General features: G+C 41.7%; 1 protein-coding gene across 2 annotated transcripts in view; it reads right to left on the bottom strand.

Moving 5' to 3' along the window:
• The window catches only part of ELMO1 (engulfment and cell motility 1), a 367,271-nt gene that overhangs the window by 288,665 nt on the left and 57,216 nt on the right, over positions 1 to 21,390 (bottom strand). The window lies entirely within an intron of this gene.

Here is a 21,390-nt window from a genome sequence, read left to right as displayed (position 1 = left end):
GATAGATAGATAGATAGATAGATAGATAGATAGACAGACAGACAGACAGACAGACAGACAGACAGACAGACAGACACAACCTTTATTGTCATTTTTTACTGTGGGCACAATGGCACACATTAAAAATGAAATTTAGTAGCTTGCTCTCAAAGTGTACACATACATAACACACATTTAAACATACTATATAAACATATGTATAGACCTACATCCTTACATATAAGTAACATATAAATATTAATCACTGTCCATCTTGAATATATAACTGAAGGAGGAAGCTTTTGCGTTCACAAGGTTAATACTGTATGGAACAAAACTGTGACTGAATCTGGATGTTCTGCTTCAGATACCATGAAGCCTCCTCCCAGAAGGTAACAAGGAAAAAAGGTCGTGAAGAGGATGTGTAGCATCCCAGACAATCTTGCGGACCCTACTCAAGCAACGCTTATGTGCTATGTCCTGGATGGAAGGGAGGAAACTGCCAATAATCTTTTCATCACTTTCTGCAACGCCTTTCTGTCTGAAGCGGTGATGCTTCCAAACCAGACTGTGATGTGTATGAAGGATGCTCTCAATCATCCCTCTATAGAAAGTGGTAAAGACAGGGAAAGAAAGATGTGCTTTTCTCATGTGACGCAGAAAATGCAGGCACTGCTGTTCCTGCTTCACCATAATAATCCATTTTAAGAAGAATTATCCACAAAGTTATGACCAGAAAACATTTTCTCTACAGCAACAATCTCCTATGTGTTCATAAATAGATCACTGCACTATAGCAACCAGGATGTCAGAAGAAAGGCAAAAAAGAACAGTACTTTTCACAGAGAGACAAAAGCACATAGTGCATTAACACATTTTGGGGGGGGGGAGGTAATAGCTCACAAGTTTATCTTATGATATAAAGCAATTTGAAATGAGTGGGATCTCGGCTATTGCATTCTTAATGAAAGTTTAGAAGATTTATGACAACCATGCTATAGTTATTTACTAAAATTTGTATATCCAGGTGTATATCCAAATATATCTCCACGCCCACACTGGTTAGGAATTCTGGGAATTTAGTTTACATCTCAAGAACAAAGGTTGGGGAGTCTATATATTACAGTAGCCTTGCCAACGTAGTCCCTCTAGAAGTGTGACAATATGTGCAAAGTTTGTTACAGGAGATGAAATCCAATGGATTTCAAATCAAATCAAATTATAGTTCAGTATATCTGCATTAATATGTGTATATACAAATGTATTCTTTTAAGAATATGGAACTAAGACCACTTCTTTACAACATATACATACCAGTTAGAATTAAGTTGATTTAAAATCAACGTTTTATTTTCAGAAAGAAGTTGTATTGAAAGGAGTGAACAGAAACAGCTGAAGTCAATTAACATGAACTCTATTCAAATTCAGGTTTTTAGGGCCTGGCATCAGTCACCATCAGTGACCATGCCACTTTAACAATAACAGTTCTAGCAGTCCCCATTTACCACCATTAAGCGAAGATTATATGAGTCATTACGTGAGGAAGTGATTGCAACTTCTGACTTCCTGCCAGCTTTCCCATTTACTTTGCTTCTGGGAAGCAATAGGAAAGGTTGCAAATTACAATCACATGACTGCAAAATGCTATCACAATCGGAAACCCAAGGCAGTTGCTAAGAATGTGGTACCTTATCATCCTGTATTTTAATTTTTTTAAAAAAACAATAAATTATAAAATGCTTAAAACTGAATCATAGCAACCCATTATTGTGCAAATTCCAGTATTAAAGATGATCTGTACAGTTTGCACAGATTATTTTACTTCTATTTGTTGTTCATTATACCTGAATATCTACATTTTGCTTTATGAAATAAATAAAACTCTGTTGTATAGAATCAGATTATTCTGTCTATGAATAGCATGCATATAAGTATACAATTTACACTTGAGTGGAGGGTTGCTAAGGGTATGCATATAATGATTTTGATTTTCCTTAAAAGTTGACACTATTTTTAAAACATTCACTAGCACACTTTCAGATTGTCCTTCCTTCTTTAAGATAATTTGAAATATGAATGTTTTATCATGCTGGTTTCCAGGAAGTCAAAACTCCTTTTAACTTTATGAATACATCCTTGTCAAAAGAAATTGTCAAGAAGTTTGCCTAATGGACAAGATAATGAAATTTTTATATACTGCCCATTCTTTCCAATTGATATTGTTTTTATGGTTTATTTTTTGGGGAATAAATATTTTCATATAGTAGCTTTCACAACAAATAAAATTTAAAAGTAAAAAAAAATGACTGCTTGTATAGCAAGCCATTTACTCATTTCTCCCCTCAGATGCACACCTATGCAAATCCTGTTTCTGTATCTTATTTGTTATCTCCCCTTCCTCACTGCTGACATAAAGTATAAAACTTCTTCCATACAAATGAGTATAAAGTAGAAATCAAAATAAGCTTCAAGCAATAACAACGCTCAATCATTAATTCTAATGAAAATGGTATAATCAGTAACACCAACTTGAAAGAAAATATATTCAGCAAGGCACTGTTAGTATATAGTAAAGGATTTCTACAATCCTCTACCTGTGATTATTCATTCAAAATTACAACAGTAATGAATGAATGGTGGTTATGACTGATCCTTGAAGTTCTGATTATCCTTACACCACCACAGTAATGTGATCATGAACTGGTATTTGGCAACCAGTTTGCATTTGTACCTGTTTGTAGCACTCTGCAATGACCTGATCACTATTTACAACCAGAAAGTCAATGAGGAAGCTGGCAGGGAATGTCACAAGTCACTGGTGTAAACCTTCCCCACCCACACACCCTTCCCCCAGTTCCTCTGCTTTTGCACAATGCCAGCCACTCATGCATCCCAGTGCACATCTCCTGACGCATGCTGTGCCTCCCTTGTGCAATCTCAATTCTTGCTACGCCTGCCTCACACACCTCCCATCTGCACCTCTTGCACATTCCTTCACACCTCTGTGCCCCCTCCCTAGCTTTCATGCACCTCCCTGACTTACATCCTGCCTCTCTCACATAGTCATGCACTGTCATGGACTCACACTTCTTACACAGTCCTGTGCACTCCCTCTCACCCTCCCACAGGGAATTCTTAAAGCAGAGATGTTAAAACTGTCACACGACTGAGCAAGTACATTCTGTGCACAGAATTACAAACAAAAATTTGGTCTCTTTCCAGGACTGAGAATTTATTCAACCTATAAGCATACTCTTTTTTCAACTACAATTGTTTGTGTATTTCTGTCTGCCCATGTATGAGGATATGCATATATCTCATTAATGTATTGAGGAAAGAAAAAATATGATGTACTAATGATGCCTTACAATGACAATTGACCAAGATATACACATCATTTATTTTTTTAGCAACTACAGAATTATGCATTACACATCAGCTTGCAATTTGGCTAAATAAATAAAATAAGGATGTCAAAAGAAGTTCTTAAAATAAAGTCAAATTAATGCAAGACCCAAGATTAATGATGGTTTGCACATCTGTATTTCTGCCAAGAAGCATACTGAACACTCTAAAACAGGATACAACATTTATGAGGTGACAAAGTGGAGGAGAAAAGTCAATATTCTCCTGTAATGTAGTAATTAAATTGCCAGTTAGGAGAATTAGGACTATCCAAATATAAACTATTCATGCAAATGCTATTGCTTTCAGGTTCCCTGGTTTGAACTGGTTTTATTTTTATTTACATCTGAATAGCTACATTTTGCTTTATTAAGAAATAAATAATACCATATTCTATACAATTAGATTATTTTGTCTGTAAATAACATACATAAATGAGTACACAATCTGCAGTTGAGAGAATAAGTTGCTAAGGATACAAATGCACTGGTATTATTTGGAGAGATTTCCCTATTGCTGGGATTATTTTCAGAAAATTCCCAGCATGCAAACATTTTGATTGTCCTCCTCTCATTAAAGGCCCTCTTCAACAGTTGATTGAACTGTTTCCATGCAGTGAATCGTCAAACAGACTTTGAAAGATGAATGCTTTACCACACTGGTTTTCAAGGGATGAGCCAAGTAACTTTTTCTTCAGGTCAAGATCCTCTTGTGATTTCATGAACTAATTTATATAACTTTCTGAGCTGCAATATAGAAACAGTTTCCCATTGCCTTCTTCCACAAAGTTATTAGTATTTCCAATATGTATATCAAGATATGTGTTCCGTTTCGTTCGCAAAGGCATTGAGACGAGGCAAAGAAAGTAAAACAAATCTTCTCTTTATTTTCTCCGACAGAACCAAAACAAAATGGCGCAGATTGTTCTTATACACCCTTGCAGGGACAGTCACAGTCAATCAATGCAAAGCATTTCTCCCGCCTTGCGCATGCGCACAAGGCGGGAGACAACCTGTCTGGTCCCGCATATTCACGTGTCTGCCTGGGCCTTTCTGCAGCCTCCTGCACCTGCTGAATGCCTCATCAGGCCCAGGACATAACACCCCTCCCCTCTTATTTCAAAATATAATACTTTACTATTACACAGATAATACCTTATCCATCCCCTATCTCTTCCACAAGGAGAGTTACTATTATGCATGACTATAACTGAACACTTGTTCTTTTGAGTGCATTCTGATTTCTAAGTGACCTTAAACCTGTCCACATGCTGACAGGCATCTTATATAGTCTTGTAAGTGTTTGGGTGGTCCTCTTGCTCGCTCTGGCCTTCTTGGAGTGGTTGTGATGTCCTGGCCTGCAAACTCGCCTGCCAGGCTCGACAGGCCAGGACTGTGATACCCCCTAGCCTCAGGCGATCTCCCTTGCTGCTGACTGGCTGGATCCTCTGAACCCAAACCAGAGTTTCTTGATGGGGTGGAATTCCTCAAGTCCAGTGGTGGAGTGGAATTCCCCAAGTCTACAATGGACCCCTCCTGGGAGCACTGTCCCTTGAGCCCAAGACCAGCAGCTGAATAGGCCGGGCAGATCGGTTGTAAGCAATGTCCCATTGACCCAATACCTGAGTCAGGAGTGCCAGAGTCAGGAGCCGCCTCCATGGCAAAACCCCCTTCTGGTGCCTGGGACATTCTGCTTTCATGGAGAGACTGTGGCCCACGTGGTCCTCCTTCCCCCAAGAGCAGAGCCAGGAGTGGAAGTGTGGCTGGGAAGCCTCCAGTGCAGTTGATCGATGTGTCGCCGGATCACCCAACCATCATCCAAGCCACTTCATATGAGAGTGGCCCAGAGACCTTGCATACTACTGCTGTCACCCAGAGATGTCCAGGGCCATAGTTCCTTGCCCAGACCGGATCACCCACCTGAAGTCTTCTAGGTGCCCGTGGCTGTGACACCTGTGACGCCACCCGATCTGAGTGCAACCTGTCCAGTTTAGTAATGAGCCTGCGACCCCAGCGGAGTTCAGCTGGGCTCTTTCCAGTGGCTGTGCATGGTGTGGTGTGATGTGAGAAGAGAAAGTCAGCCAACCTGTGATGCCAATTCCCATTAGTTATTTTCTTTAACGCATCTTTGGTGGTGTGCACCATCCATTCAGCCTGGCCATTGGAAGCTGGATGAAACGGTGCAGACGTGACATGACGGATCATGTTGGCCTGTATAAAAGCCTGAAACTCAAAAGAAGAGAATTGGGGTCCGTTGTCGGAGACAAGGACATCTGGAAGTCCATGAGCGGCGAAGATCCCTCTCAACACCTGGATGGTCCTAGCAGTAGTAGTGGAGGAGACTGGAACGATCTCTAACCACTTGGAATGGTTGTCCATGAGGAGAAGGAAGAATTGCCCCTGAAAGGGCCCAGCGTAGTTGATATGAACCCTCGACCAAGGGGCTTGTGTCTCCTCCCATCTATGTACAGGGGCCTGAGGCATTTCAGGCCTGAACTGTTGGCAAATTGTGCACACGTGGACCTGGGGCCTCGATCTCTTTATCGAGCCCAGGCCACCAAAGATGGCTGCCTGCAAGCGCCTTCGTCTGGACAATTCTGGGATGTCCTTCATGTAGAGACTGCAAGACTCTAGTCCTCAATGAGGTTGGGACGACTACCCTGCTACCCCATAGGATACACCCCTTGAAGGTGGATAACTCGGACTTCCTCTTCCAAAAACTCTGGAACTCTGTGCCAGGACACCTGTCAGGCCATCCTGACAGCACCCATGTCAGCACGCGTGTAAGCATGTGATCAGTGGCTGTTTCAGCAGCCACGTCCCTAGCATTGAGGGGAGACTCAGGCAACTCCTGAATAGAAAGTATGTGGTGTGCTGGAGCAGGATCTTACTCCACTAACTATAGAGGTAATCTGCTGAGGCCATCTGCATGGCCCATTTCTTTATCTGATTTGTGAACCAGTGTGTAGTCATATGCAGCCTAAGGGCTCATCCACAGCCGGTACCTCCAGAGCCTCCTCCAGGTCCTTGGCCACATTGTACAGCCTTTTGTCAGTGTTACCTGGGAGGGGAAGAGAAGCCGGAGAGGCCCACTGTTTCCGGATCGCATTCAGGAATAAGGAAGGCAAGGGATGCGGTGTTGAGCTGCGACCGGCTCAATGAAATTCGGGTCTGCCTCCACGTCTGGGGGAACGGGGGTCATTGCTGATGAGGTTCCCGGCCCAAGATGGGCGGTGGATGTAGCCTTACATAGCAGGGTAACAAAGAAAGAAGGGTTAAAGAGGCCACTAAATGAAGAAACCTCTGGAGGAATTTCTTCCTCTTCAGACATTTGAATTTCCTGCTCTGTGGCGGGTTGTTTGAGGTAAGAATCCTCAGAAACTGATGACCCAGATGGGGAGGAGGGATTATAGTAGGTCTCAGTCCCCTGTTGTTGAACAGGACGGGGAATGGCAGTCCCTGGGCTGGAAGCCTGAGCCCTGGCATCAAGGGCTTGGTCTACTGCTTGTGCGACCAGTAGGGCTAGGCGGTCCTCCATAGGGAAGGGGGCCAGCTCGCTAGGGCGAAGCCCTGCCGCGGTAGGGGTGAATGTGGCCTTGGAAGCCCCCTGAGGCACCCATGCAGAGGAGGATTGAGAAAAGGAAGGGAAATCGCCTGTCCCACACTGCGCAGGGAATGTAAGGATTCCCCCTTGACCAGATCCCCAGAGGGGAGGTTGGAGCCCCCAGGGGTAAGTCAAAAGCTAACCCTCCGGTCTGAGGTGTGTCCAACCTAGCTCTTTTCTGTACCTTGGAGAACTCCTTTTCTAAGGCTTGGTGTCTCCTGCTGGCCAGTTTGTCTGTTTTCTTGGAAGATTTTGTGGTAGATCTGACCTTAGTGGCAGCCGTCTTCTCAATGCCTTCCGGACCAGGTGGACCTGATGAGGATGGCAAGGCTCCCTTCGAGGAAAGAGTAGATTCTTCCATTCTCCGATAGCACAGGAACACGATAGGGGGCCCCTGGTATCTGGAGAGTGTTACACACTAGGAAAGGACAAACGTACTACAGGGGACATCTGGAACCCAGGTACAGCCTCTGCGTGGATAAGGACAGGCGCATGACTGGGGACGCCTGGAATCCAAAAACGGCTGTGCACGGATAAGGACAGACACACTACTGAGGGTGCCTGGAATCCAAGTAATTGTTATCCAGGACAGACACACTACAATGGGTGCCTGGAATCTGGATGGAGTCAATTAAATGAAGTTGACATATGAAAAGGAGGAGACACCAGAACCTGAAAAGGGGAACCCAGGGAAGCCTGGATGTTGTCAGCAAACCAGTCAGATCACAGTTGGAAATAGAGGCCTGTGATTGTTGTGCGGAGAGAGAATGCCTAGGGAAGCATCTAGGCTCCTTCTCCGAGAGCAGGCCTCACACTGTACTCAAAATGGCAGCCGTCTATAAAAGGCAGCCTGCCAATCTGGAGTGAGTTTGGTCTAAATAGTTCTCCTTGAAGACCACCCCCCCCAGTGAGGACCCTCACTCCAGATGGCTCCCAGCAGAAATCAGGAAGGACCCCCTTCCACCTTAGGCTATGCTCGCTAGGCCTATTGAGGCCACACGGTCCCAATATGCGGCCGCGTGTGAGGACTGACTCCTGGAAGTCAAGCCTACCCGAGACTCGTTGAGGGAAAAGGAGCGTGGTTCACAAAGGAAGAGAGGCCGAAAACCGGTTGGTTTGAACTCACTGAACAGCCACTGAACAGCTGATCAGTGCTGCTCTCTTGTGCGCACACCCCCTTCTTGGCCGAAACCCGATGATCGTGACTGAATAGACTGAAAAAATGATCCGAATTGCTCTGCAGGTCTGGATCAGTCCGGAAGGCACCAACGGCACCCGAGCGAGCAGAGAAAGCCTCGGAGGGTGTGTTTGGCCTGAAACGGTCAGCGGAGCCGCAGCCGCAAGCTCCGCTAAAATCTCTTGATCTACTCAGCTGGCTGGGGCTAACGGCCGTTAGTCTAATCCAGTGAGCAGAAAGTTTTTTGGGGATGGGGGGGAATGAGGAAAGAGCCCCCTTCCTTAGCAAGGGCTTGTATAGCTCCCCAATGGAGGAAATTAGAAGATAACTCCAAGTTCCTGTGGGAAAGGGTTGAGAATTTGTTAATGGTAATTAAATTTGAAATGGGAGTGAATCCAATTAGCTCACTACAACCTACACAGCTACTAGGGAAAAGAAAATCCACCAATGGAGACTGTACCTGCCTAAGAGCCAAATCTGCACGTCTGTCCTGGGCAAGATCAAGTCAAGACTGGGATCTCTATGGTCCAGGACGGGCGTGGCAACTTTGGCTGACTTGATCTGATTGGGCAGGAATACAGTCTAAACCCATTGGTGGATTCTCCATCTCCAGTGCTGGAGAACTCACCACTTCAAGCTGACAATTTTATAGACAATAATTTCTTCTGAAATCTAGTCTAAACCTGTTTTATTTTAATCTTCATCCTTTGGAATTGGTCTTGCCCTCTAAGATAATAGAGCAAAAGTTATTCCATCTTTTCTATGATAATGTTTTAGGTATTTAAAAGTATAAAAAAACATATCAGGGTCTTTTCTGTAGATTAAATTTACCCAGACCTTTTGGCCAATCACTATGTGAATTATTTCCAGATCTTTGTCCATCTTGGTAGCCTTCATCTAATCTCATACCAATTATTGAGCTTTCGGAACTATTGTAACTAGAAAAAGACACGGTATTCTAAATGTATCTGGATCAGGGAGGCAGAATAGAATAGAAAAACTAATTTAATCTGGATTTTATAATCCTATTAACATATCCCAAGATACCATTTTCCAGTTCCACAACATTAATGGCTTACTAATGTACAGCTTACTCAATAAGAACATCCAAAGTTTTTTTTTCCCCACAAGTATTATTGACAAGCTAGGTCTCCTCATCTTTTACTTCTACCTTTTCTTTTTACAATATAGTTGACTTTGCTTGAATATTCTTTTGTAAAGATTTAGGATGCAGCTTCCTAGTGGACTTCTTGTTCTGGGGACAGTTCTGAAGTACATAAGACTACAGCTAAGGGTTTTCAGAAAGAAAAAAAATCTATCTCCTCATTAAAATGCTGTGAGTAAATCTAATGTCCCTTTGGAATCATGACTTACAATGTTATATGAGAATCATAAAGCCACCTTTCTTCTCATGTAAAATGTTCATTTTGTTAAAGCTATATGGTCTAGATCACGGGTGGGCAACCCACGGCTCCGGAGCCGCATGCGGCTCTTTGAGCCATCTCCTGCGGCTCTGGAGCCTCCTCCTCCCCCCTCCCCCCTTCTTCCTCCTGCTGCCCCCCCCAGGCTTCAGTCCCGGCTGGGGCGGCAGGAACATCACTTCCTGGGCTGTCGAGCCGGCCACGTGTCTGCCCGTGCCAGGCGGAAGTCCCGGCTGAGGCGGCAGCAGGGGCATTGCTTTCTGGGCCATCCCCGGGCTCTGAGTCGGTACGCGTCTCCCTAGGCCGGGCTGGGTGGCAGGGAGACATTGCTTCCTGTGCCGTCCCTGGGCCACTCACCCGGCCATATGTCTCCCTGGGCTGGGCAGGCTGCAGCAGGGGGGCATCACTTCCTGGGCCGTCCCCAGGCCGTTCCCTAGGCAGCCTAGCTCACCATGCATCTCCCTGGGCTGGTCCGTGGGGTCCCGGACACCTTTCAGCGACTTTTACCGCCTCCTGCCTCCCTCCCCTCCCTGCCTCTTTAGCGCCGTCTGCCTTTCTTTCTCTCTCTCTCTCTCCTCATCTGGAGAGAGGGGGGGCAGAGGAAAGAGAGAGAAAGAGAGAGGGTGACTTGTTCGGGCAAAGAACCAGGGGGGGGACAAGGCGAGCTAAGTCAAAAGACATGGAACTTTCGTGCTAGCTTCTCCAGAATCCTTGTTATCCCTGCCACAAACTCAGCTCATCCGTCCTCACTCTCTCCTCTCCTCTCTCTGCGGACGAGGCTGTTTGCTTCAAATGGTTTGCTACCAAGGTCCGGGAGCCAGGCAGGCGGGTAAGTCTCGATCGCAGTATTTTGTTGCTGTTGTTTTGCGCACGCGTGATGCTGGCTGGGAACAGAGCCAAGCAAGCTCTGTGGTTGGAAGTCCCTGCAGCTTAGGAGCCAGGATTTCCCCCCTCTCAGTCCCAAATCCCAAGCAGGATTCACCACTTTGGGATTGGAGGTGAGCTGCGAGGAGATGGTCTGTCTCTTTTCCTCCCTTGCTCCCTTCCGCGCCGGCTACTGAGGCTCCCTGCTGGGTGCAGTCGGCTTGAAGTGGAGGAGGGGGAGGGGCCTTTCAAGCATGACATTGCAACAGATGGGACAGCCTTTCAGGAGGGTGCGGATGAACTGTAGCTGTCCCTGCAGCAGAATTGATGAGAGGTGCTGGCATTTCTCTTTGTCAGAATGTGGTGAATCCACATTGCCCATCTCTAAAGGAGGAAGTTAAATGTTTTGGTAGGTGAACTGGTTCTGTTAGTAAACGGGGGGAGGTGAAGAGAAAAAGAGAGGGAGAGAGAGAGGAAAGAGGGAGGAAAGAAAGAGAAAGAGGAAAGAGGAAGAAAGAGAAAGGGAGAGGAAAGAGAGAGGGAGAGGGGAGAGAAAAGAAAGAAAGAGAAAGAGGGAGAAAGAGAAAGGGAGATGAAAGAAAGGGAGAGGGGGAGAGAAAGAAAAGAGGAAGGGAGAGAGGGAAAGAGAGAGGAAAGGAAAGAGAAAGAGAAAGAAAGAAAGGAAGGAAGGAAGGAAAGGAAGGAAGAAAGGAAAGAAAGAAAGAAAGGGAGATGAAAGAAAGGGAGAGGGGGAGAGAAAGAAAAGAGGAAGGGAGAGGGGGAGAGAGAGGAAAGAGAAAGAGGAAAGGGAGAAAGGAAGGAAGAAAGAAAGAAAGAAAGAAAGAAAGAAAGAAAGAAAGAAAGAAAGAAAGAAAGAAAGGGAGATGAAAGAAAGAGAGAGGGGGAGAGAAAGAAAAGAGGAAAGGAGAGGGGGAGAGAGAGGAAAGAGAAAGAGGAAAGGGAGAAAGGAAAGAAAGAAAGAAAGAAAGAAAGAAAGAAAGAAAGAAAGGGAGATGAAAGAAAGGGAGAGGGGGAGAGAGGAAAGAAATAGAAAGAGGGAGAAAGGGAGGAAAGGGAGAAAGAGGAAAGGAAAGAGGAGAGAAAGGGAGAGGGGGAGAGAGGAAAGAAAGGAAAGAGGAAAGGGAGAAAGAGAGGAAAGGAAAGAAAGGAAAGAGGAGAGAAAGGAAGAAAGAGGAAAGAAAGAAAGGGAGAGAGGAAAGGGAGGGGAAAGAGAAAGAGGGAGGGGGAGAGAGGAAAGAAAGGAAAGAGGAAAGAAAGAAAGCGAGAGAGAGAAAAGAGAAAGGGAGATGAAAGAAAGGGAGAGGGGGGAGAGAGGAAAGAAATAGAAAGAGGGAGAAAGAGGAAAGAAAGGAAGAAAAGAGAAAGGGAAAGGAAAGAGAAAGAGTGGGAGGGGGAGAGGAAAGAGAGGAAAGAAAGGGAGAAAGAAAAGAGAAAGGGAGATGAAAGAAGGTGAGGGAGAGGAAAGAAATAGAAAGAGGGAGACAGGAAAGAAAGGGAGAAAGGAAAAGAAGAAAGAGAAAAGAAAGGGAGAGGAAAGAAAGGGAGGGGAGAGAGGAAAGAGGAAAGAAAGGGAGAAAGAGAAAGGGAGATGAAAGAAAGGGAGAGGAGGAGAGGAAAGAAATAGAAAGAGGAAAGAAGAAAAGAAAGGGAAAGGAAAGGAAAGAGGGAGAAAGAAAAGAAAGGGAGATGAAAGAAGGGGAGGGAGAGAGAGGGGGGAAAGAAATAGAAAGGGGGAAAGAGGGAGAAAGGAAAAAAGGGAGAGAGGAAAGAAAGGAAAGAGGAAAGGGAGAAAGGAAAGGAAAGAGGAGAGAAAGGGAGAAAGGAAAGAAAGGGAGAAAGAGAGGAAGGAAAGAAAGGGAGAGGGAGAGGAAAGGGGGAGAGAGTACATAGAAAGAGGGAGAAAGAGGAAAGAGAAAAGGAGAAGAAAGAGGAAAGAGAAAGGGAGGGAGAGGAAAGAGGGAGAGAAGAAAGAGGGAGAGGAAAGAGAGAAAGGGGGGAAGTGCAAGTGCCCCCCCCCTCTCTCTCTCTCACACACACACACACACACGGGGAAGAAGACTAGCAGACCAAGGGCAGAAAGAGGGAGGGGGAGGGAGAGAGAGAGAGAGAGAGAGAGAGAGAGAGAGAGAGAGAGAGAGAGAGAGAGAGAGAGAGAGAGAGAGATCCTTTTGACATCTAAAATGAAGATAAGACTGCATATATCCATATATATATGGATATATGCAGTCTTATCTTCATTTTAGATATCCAAAGGGTTTTGCGGCTCCCTGTATTTTGTTTTCAGTGGGAAACGGGTCCAAGTGGCTCTTTGAGTATTTTGGGTTGCCTACCCCTGATCTAGATCAATCGTTGTCTAAAGGTAGCCACTTCTGGAAGAAGAAAACTGCAGCATAAAATGCTTCCAATTAAAGAAACTCCTTAAAGAGGAAGCATTTTTTAAAAAAATAATCATTTTAATTATGTTAATAGTTAGTTAAATGTTACCAGCAATCCATTCGAAAGGACTGCCTATTAAACAATTGTTTAACAGAGGTATTCCTTCCAATATAGAAGTGTTTTGGGTTTTTTAACAAGTGAGCACAAATGTGATCTTGTAAAAAAAAGAACAGCATGCCTTTGGCAATCTTGCATTATCATATAGTATCAAGTGCACTTATCCTGGTGATCTCCAGATGCATAATATTAGTATTCCCATAATCCCATAGAAAGCAGATTTGAGGTTAACCAGTTTACACACTAGGTCAGACTAAAATTCCAGTTCTTCTGTCTCCAGGACCGTCCAGTCAGATGGTCTAAGGAACTCTCATACCAGATATGAAAACTATGTATCAGGTACAAAGTAATCCAGTTTCAAAACCTAGAAGAGATCTTTCCTGTATTGCTAAAGTTTTGGTTTCTTGCTAATTTAACTACAATTCTACAAAGTTCACACATATGCACCCATATGGTATACTGCATCACTCTACCATTGACGTATCTAATTATCCATATCAGCATGATAAAATCACTGGGAGAAATTTAACTCAAAACCAGAAACTAAACATTCAAAAGACTTTTTTTTATAAGACCTTAAGAGCTTTTTATCTCTGTGGTTTCTTTTTCTGTACTTCTTCTCACTCCAAGCAATAGTACTTAAAGAGAAATAATTTGCTTAATTCAGTCTAGGAAATTTCACAAAGCATGAGACATTTCAAAGTAGAAGTTTTCAACTGAAACAGCCAACTTAAGAGTTTTTAATGAGCCAAAACAGCAGTTTTGCAACAAAAAGTGCAAGGTGAGAGATTGCAAAGTTTCTTTCCGATTTTACAACTAATGTTTACATTTGCAGAGTTGATCTGCTAAGGATAAGAATTCTGTTATTTAGCTTTCAACTAAGATGTTTAACAGGGTGGAAATGAGTTCTGATCTTAATTTGACCTAAGACTGCAACTACTCATATGAAAATAGTAAGTAAAATACCCATCATCCATGAACATTGAGTTATTTAAATAAAATGCAAACAAATTACAAGTTAATTCTAAATAAAGGTGTTTACTTTCTTTCAAACACTTCAGAAAATAAATGGTAAGATTAAAGCCATTTGTTATTAAAACTAAACCACATGACTTATTTCTAATAAACTATAATTTATTCTTGTTTTTGTTATTAAGATTGCAACACAACATGGAACAAAAGACTAGAGAAAAACAATTTGTTATCCTAAAATTTCTGAAAAGCATTTAAAACCTGGCTTTTCCCCCAAGTTCTGGCATAAAATGAGATGGATAAAAGATTTAATGAGGATGTTAGATGTTTAACTTCAATTTCAGGTTTTTAATGCATGGTTTTATCTCATATTGTTTTTATTGATGTTTTAATTATTGATCAGGAACTGCTGTAAGACAGGTGTCTATGTAATTTTTTTTAATAAATAGATAAATAAAATGCTGCATATAATGACCATTTAATTTTGGAACTAAGGAACTAAGGAACCAAGAACATGTACCACAATGAATTCCTTTTTTCAATAATTGATACCTTTGCTACGTATACACTGTTTTGGTAATGTTAGAAGATGTCAATTGAGTTTGAAGTCTTTTCTTTTTAAAAATAGCAAATATTTTTCCTTACTTCACATGCTCCATATGAAATACAAAAAATGCTTAATTAAAGTTTAACAATTTTGTAAGTATAAGCTTTTATATTCCCAAGTGAAATTCTTTTTCCCTTTGATTCTGATTACATCTAAGATCAATAATGTGATTCAGTTTTATCAAGAAAAAAACATTTCTGTAGCCCAGAAATAAAGCTTATCTTTTAATTCCTGACATCTTCTGAAGTTTGGATATTGGAAAGAAATTATCTTGAAATAACACTCATTTCAAGTAGAATTTTCCTATTTTAAAAAATTGGTATCCTATGCAATTGCAGGCAATTTTTGTAGTGCCTATCCATAGGGAATGTGCAGGAAAATATTGTGTGTGTGTGTGTGTGTATTTTCATTCAAGAACATGAACCACCTCCTCTACCTGGATGATATTAAGTGATTTGCTAAGAGTGAATGAGACATCACTTCACTGGTCCATTTCTATTGTGAGGACATTGGGATGTCATCTGGACTGAAGAAGTGTGGCTGGATGATACTCAAGAGAGAAAAAATAGTTAAGATAATGGGGTAGAATTATCAGTGGGCCACACAAAAGACATATAGACCAAGTTCCTTGATATCTCATAGTCACATGGAAACCAAAATGAGGAGGCAAGGAAGACAGTACTATCCAAGTATCACCAAAGGATAAGACAGGTCCGGCTCAATGTGAAGAACAAAATCCACATTATCAACATGTATGCCCTTCCAGTCATTGGATACCCTACTAATATAGTGAGTTGGGCAAAGAAGGATATAAAAGCTGCCAATGTGAAAATCCAGAAGCTCTTCACAATATATGGAGGTTTTCATCCCATGTCCAATATCCAGAGACTGTATAGCAGTTGAAAAGAGGTAGGGCGGAGTTTGGTAAGCACCAAAGCCACTAACCTGGTCAAAACACAGAGCATCTAGGAATCCGTTCAAAAATGGTACTCAAAGATGAACTGCTGGGAAAATGCTCAAGGCAGCAGCAGACATGGAAGATCAAGCAGAGGAAGTTCCATGGGAATACAAGACCCTACATGGGACGCACCATCAACAGATAACTGAGGTGGCAGACATTGAAAAATCATTCCCAGGAAAGGGTTGAACTAAAAGACAGCACTGGGGCACTTACCATAGCAGCACAAGAATAGGCAGTAAGCACCAGATCAGGGGATCTGACCAGAGTAGGGGCTTACCATATGAGACAGGACCCAAGGTGTAGACCATGCAGAGATGTCTCAGAGTCAGTCCAACACACAGTGGTAGAGTGTAAGATGTAAGCAGCAGAACCAAGTGTACATCTGCACAGAGAGATCCCATAGAAGGACATGGAAAATAAGAGGGCTAAGATTCTGTGGAACTTCCAGGTCCAGATGGACAAGCAGGTACTAGCCAAAACAAACTTTATATTAGTAGGCAAGAAGGATTATGAGAAGCTAGAGAAGTACAAGGACCTGAAGGAGGAACTACAGAGGAAGTGGAATATAAAGGTCAAGATAGTTTTTCTGACTATTTAACCAATCTACAATGGAGGATATCTTAATGTAATTACCCAGCATTGTTTAAAAGAATGGGTTCTGATTTGTATGTTACCATATTCTTTCTCTGAAAAAGATGAAATCAGAAGCACTTACTTTTCATTAAACTAAAAGTATGTGGTATAGACTCCAAAATGAGGTTAATTAGTTAGAAAAAAAAATAATTTCAGAATAGCTTATCTCTACCTATCTGTATTTTAAATGGATAGTAAGATTAATATTAAGAGAGTAAGATCAATTACCGGGTGGCTAAATCTCATTTATGCAGCAAGTCACTAGTACTTCTGAATTTGTCTCTGATATTAAAAGAGTATGTGAATTTGAGGCCCACTTTATTGACTATAATGGCATGGTAGGAATGACCTTAGTAGAGGGGAAGAGTAGCTGCAGACTGGATAACCAGTGTGTAAAAGACTTCTCAGCCCACAGAAGGAGAGGAGATGTGGAAAGTATTTCAGACAAAACCCTTCCTAGTATTCTGGAAATTGAAAAGAAAGAAGGGAGGAAATACTTTAGTCTTGCAAGATTTGTTAATGTAACCAACGTTACTTTAAAAATAAAATTAGTTCTCAGGGTTGTGCTTCTAGTCTGGACTACTTCAGAGGGCTAATACTGACAAACTGCTGAACTATAGTTTAGTGTAAAACTTAAGTGACCTCCGGAATGAAAAATAAATAGTTCATTTATTGACTGGTTGTTTCTCTGATGATTTAGACTTCCACTCTTATTGCACTCTCATATAAGAGATACAATCCACAAGCAGAAATTATAAAATAAAGACTAGCATAACAATGTTGAAATAGAGACAATCCACCCACTCACACAGCTGTTTTAAACCTTACTCTGCTCCATAAATTGCTAAGATTTTTGGAATTTTTATAAGAGGGTGCTATTATAAAGAGACAGTTCTGGCGTGTTGACTGGGGAATTAGGAGGACTGAAATTCAACATACTGGGAGAACACTACATTGGACATGGTTGTTTAACATGTGCACCAAGTTTCAATTCACATCATCTAGAAACTGGTTTTCATTTACTGGATTTGTTTCACTCACTGAGCTCAGGTTATGTAGAGATACGTGGAAATAAATTTGAAGAAGAAATGAAGGAACAATTAAGGCAAGATAAGAGACAACTAGTCCTCGAAAAGAAGACATGAGAAAGAAACTGAAAATAATCCTGCCACAAATCTGCCTAGTTTAAGAAGGGCAGAGGGAAACTTTATCAGGCTTTCAAGATTTTGTTGTTATACCTTACAGTAATAATTAGCACTTCTGCCATCTTGTACTATTTCCTAACCTGACTTATCTCACAGACCTGAAAGACTATTATATATATTTATTTCTAACTAATAAGAATTTTTAAGTATCAAACAAAGTAAATAATAGCTTATAACACAATCATAAATTACATTTAAAAGAACACTAACAATATTAGAGTTTTTTTAGAACCTTCAATATCATTTTTTTGCAGAGCTTCTAAGTTTGTCCTATTTAAATATGTGCTGTAAATAGTACAGTAGCACTTACACTGCAAAACCAAGACATACTTTTGCAGCAGTTAATTAAAGTTGTCTAATTTAAAATCACAACTGTGCTTGGCTATTTGCAGTGTCGAATTATAGAGTTCTGTATGATGCAGAATTACAGTGACAAAGTCTTACAAGTAAGAGCAGCAATTAAGTGTTCCTTTGGCACAGCATACCATCTTTAAAAATCAAAGAGAAACAGTTCTAAAACTAGCCACATCCAATGTTTTGGGCCATTTTAAGTAGTAGCATCTCTTTCATTTGTGGTATAGGGAAAGAATAAAGTCATGCAGTAATGTTCAAACTGTATCTGACCTTATTAGGTTTAGATTCCAATTGGTTTGGCCTCCTATAGCATTGCCTAGCAAAAATTCTGCAGGCAATTTAGCTATAATAATGTCTTACTGTAAGAATGAGTGCAATAGGCCTCAGGATGTGATTACTTTTTAAAATTGATTGCTTTGACAATTCTGATTCTGGAGTGCCTGTCAACTGCACATCAGGAACACATATTAATAGGCTACAAGATGAAAGGTAGTGGGGTTTTATTGTCCAATTCTTTGGTCTCTCCTAATGGTTTTCTTATAACTGCAGTCAGATGGACTGAGAATGGTCAGTGGCAAAAGATGATGAGAATTGTAGACCAAAACTTTAGAAAGGGATCCTATTAGAAAAATAATATCATTAAGATAATATCCTTCCAATATTTGAGGGCTGTCACAGAGAAGAGGAGGTTGACCTATTCTCCAAAAGACCTGAGGGCAGGATAAGACGTTATGAGTAGAAGATCATTAAAGAGAGATCCAACCTAGAATTGAGAAAAAACTTCCTGACATTGAGATTAATCAGCAAAAGAGCTTATCACTGGAGGTTGTGCTCCATCACTAGAGGTTTTCAAGAAGAGACTGGGTAGCCATTTGTCTGAAATATCATAGGGTCTCCTACTTGAGCAGGTCATTGGATTAGATCTCCAAGATCCAATCCAACTCTGTTATTTTATGATTCTATGAATTTCCAAATTGCTCCTGTTTTGCACCAGCAAAGAATTCGGAAGAACTGAACTTTGATTAGCCACAGTTCCATATCTGTGGGATTTTTTTAACTATGACTAGTAAAACAAGCAAATATTAAGGAAGATTCCACTATTCTAGCTTGAACAAAACTTAGTTTCCTGAGCCACAGAGAAGCCATAGTTGTTTCCATAGAAGAAAGCCATGATTTTTCATTACTGTATATCCATATTAAATCCCAAATTGACTCATCCATTCAATAATATCATATAATGGATTTAGAGCTTCCAAGAGTCAATATGGACAACAATAACAATAAGAGCAATCATTTCATTCAAATGCCAAAATATCCATAGAAAACAATGGGTTGTTTTAAAAAAACAGGCAGGTGTCCTTAATACATACAGCTTTTATGCTGCAATTGTCTTTTTAAAAACTCCATAAAATACATTATAAGACTGTTAAAAGAGCTTAATTTTTTCACAAGACATAGGTTATCTTTTAATGGCTATACATTATCAAGTCATTTCAATTCCTGGCAACCACATAGAAAAATTTCCTCCATGAGCATCAATCATTTTACATTTTCTATACATGCGGTTTTCTTGGCCACATTTGGAATACTGCATCCAGTTTTGGTCACCACGATGTAAAAAAATGTGAGACTCTAGAAAGAGTACAGAGAAGAGCAACAAAGATGATTAGGGGACTGGAGGCTAAAGCATATAAGAAAAGGCTGCTGGAACCAAAGACCTACAAATAGAAATAGAAAGACTGTGGCAAAAGCAAGCAAGGGTAGTACCAATAGTCATAGGCTCCTTGGGTGCAATCCCAAAATAACTGGAGCACCACTTGAACACCATTGGCATTGACAAATTCGCTATTAGTCAATTGCAAAAGGCGGCCTTACTAGGAACTGCTTCCATCCTGCGACGATATCTGTATACCATCAAACATCCACATCTGCCTATCCCAGGTCCTGGGTAAGGACTCGATAGGTAGACAAAATGCCAAATCCAGTCTGAACATCTGGCTGACTGTGCGATGATCCAATAATAATAATAGTAATAATAATAATAAGACATAATAAGAAGAATAATAATAATAATAATAATAAATAATAAATAATAATAATAAAGATCGACAATGTTTAAGTCTGGGGTGTATGTTGCAGGTGCTCGCTGTTTGAATTCTGAAAGTCCCAGAGCAGTTTAATTTTATCATCATAGAAAATGATAAAATTAAACGCTTGGGACCTTCAGAATCAAAACAGGCCAAGCACTCAACATAACACCCCAGATTAACAATTGTCGAAAGAAAGACAAAAAGTCTGGATAGTGGACATGGCAGTGCTTGGAGACAGCAGAATAGACGAGAAAGAACTGGAGAAGATAACAAAATACAAAGACCTACAAATAGAAATAGAAAGACTGTGGCAAAAGCAAGCAAGGGTAGTACCAATAGTCATAGCTCCTTGGGTGCAATCCCAAAACAACTGGAGCACCACTTGAACACCATTGGCATTGACAAATTCGCTATTAGTCAATTGCAAAAGGCGGCCTTATTAGGAACTGCTTCCATCCTGCGACGATACCTGTAATACCATCAAACATCCACATCTGCCTATCCCAGCTCCTGGGTAAGGACTCTATAGGTAGACAAAATGCCAAATCCAGTCTGAACATCTGGCTGACTGTGCGATGATCCATAATAATAATAATAATAAAGTTGGAAGGGACCTTGGAGGTCATCGAGTCCAACTCTTTGCTCAGGCAGGAACCCTACACCATTTCAGACAAATGGCTGTCCAGTCTCGTCTAAAAACTTTGGAGGCAGGTTTCCAACTGATTGTTCTCACTGTCAGGAAGTTTCTCCTTAGTTCTAGGTTGCTTCTCTCCTTGATTAGTTTCCACCCGTTGCGTCTTGTCCTGCCTGCAGGTGCTTTGGAAAATAGCTTAATTCCCTCTTCTTTATGGCAGCCCCTGAGATATTGGAATACTGCTATCATGTCCCCCCTTGTCCTTCTCTTCGTTAAACTAGACATACCCAATTCTAGCAACCGTTCCTTATATGTTTTAGCCTCAGTCCCCTAATCATCTTTGTTGCTCTTCTCTGTACTCTTTCTAGAGTCTCAACATCTTTTTTACATCATGGTGACCAAAACTGGATGCAGTATTCAAGTGTGGCCTTACCAAGGCATTGTAAAGTGATATTAATATTTCACGTGATCTTGATTTCTATCCTCTGTTAATGCAGCCTAGCACTGGTTGGCCCTTTTTGGCAGCTGCCGCACACTGCTTGCTCATATTTAAGTGATTGTCTACTAGGACTCCGAGGTCCCTCTCACAGTTACTACTATTGAGCATGGTGCCACCTATGCTGTACTTGTGCATTTGGTTTTTCTTGCCTAAATGTAGAACCTTGCTTTTTTCACCATTGAATTTCATTTTGTTAGTTAGTGCCCAGTGTTCAAGTCTGTCCAGATCCTTCTGTATCTGAAGCCTGTCTTCTGGAGTGTTGGCTATTCATGCCAGCTTGGTGTCGTCTGCAAATTTGATGAGTTCCCCATCTATCCCTTCATCCAAGTCATTGATGAAGATGTTGAAGAGTACTGGGCCCAGAACAGAGCCCTGGGGCACCCCACTACACACTTCCCTCCATATAGATGCAGTTCCATTGAGGACCACTCGCTGAGTACGGCCTGTCAGCCAGCTGCGGATCCATCTGGTG

The sequence above is a fragment of the Crotalus tigris genome, unplaced genomic scaffold (assembly GCF_016545835.1).
Source record: "Crotalus tigris isolate CLP2741 ecotype Arizona unplaced genomic scaffold, ASM1654583v1 scf7180000017666.379230911805:20528666, whole genome shotgun sequence".
In the NCBI taxonomy this organism is placed as follows: Eukaryota; Metazoa; Chordata; class Lepidosauria; order Squamata; family Viperidae; genus Crotalus; species Crotalus tigris.
Note: the sequence above shows the minus strand (reverse complement) of the source record. Positions and strands in the feature narration are given on the sequence as shown.